Below are 328 nucleotides of genomic sequence, written 5' to 3'. Positions count from 1 at the left end.
ACTCCTTGGAAGGAAGATGGGGCAATCTACTTCCGTAGCGATACTGCCTTGGAAACCCAAGGAGGGGTCGCTAGGAGTCGGGGCCGACTCAATGGCACATCACAACAACAACATGTGTGTGTGTAAGCACACATTAAACCACACCCACTGCCGTGGAGTCCAGCCCCACTCACAGCGCCCCTAGTGGACAGAGTGGAACTGCACCACAGGGTTTCCACACCTCTAATCTTTATGGGAACGGATTGCCAAGTCTTTCTCCCACAAGGTGGCTGGTGGGTTCCAACAGCTGATCTTCTGGCTAGCAGTTGAATGATTTAACCACTATACC

The sequence above is a fragment of the Orycteropus afer genome, unplaced genomic scaffold, assembly GCF_000298275.1.
Source record: "Orycteropus afer afer isolate SDZICR_OR568_19922 unplaced genomic scaffold, OryAfe1.0 scaffold00647, whole genome shotgun sequence".
NCBI lineage: Eukaryota > Metazoa > Chordata > Mammalia > Tubulidentata > Orycteropodidae > Orycteropus > Orycteropus afer.
This window is presented reverse-complemented; position numbering follows the sequence as displayed.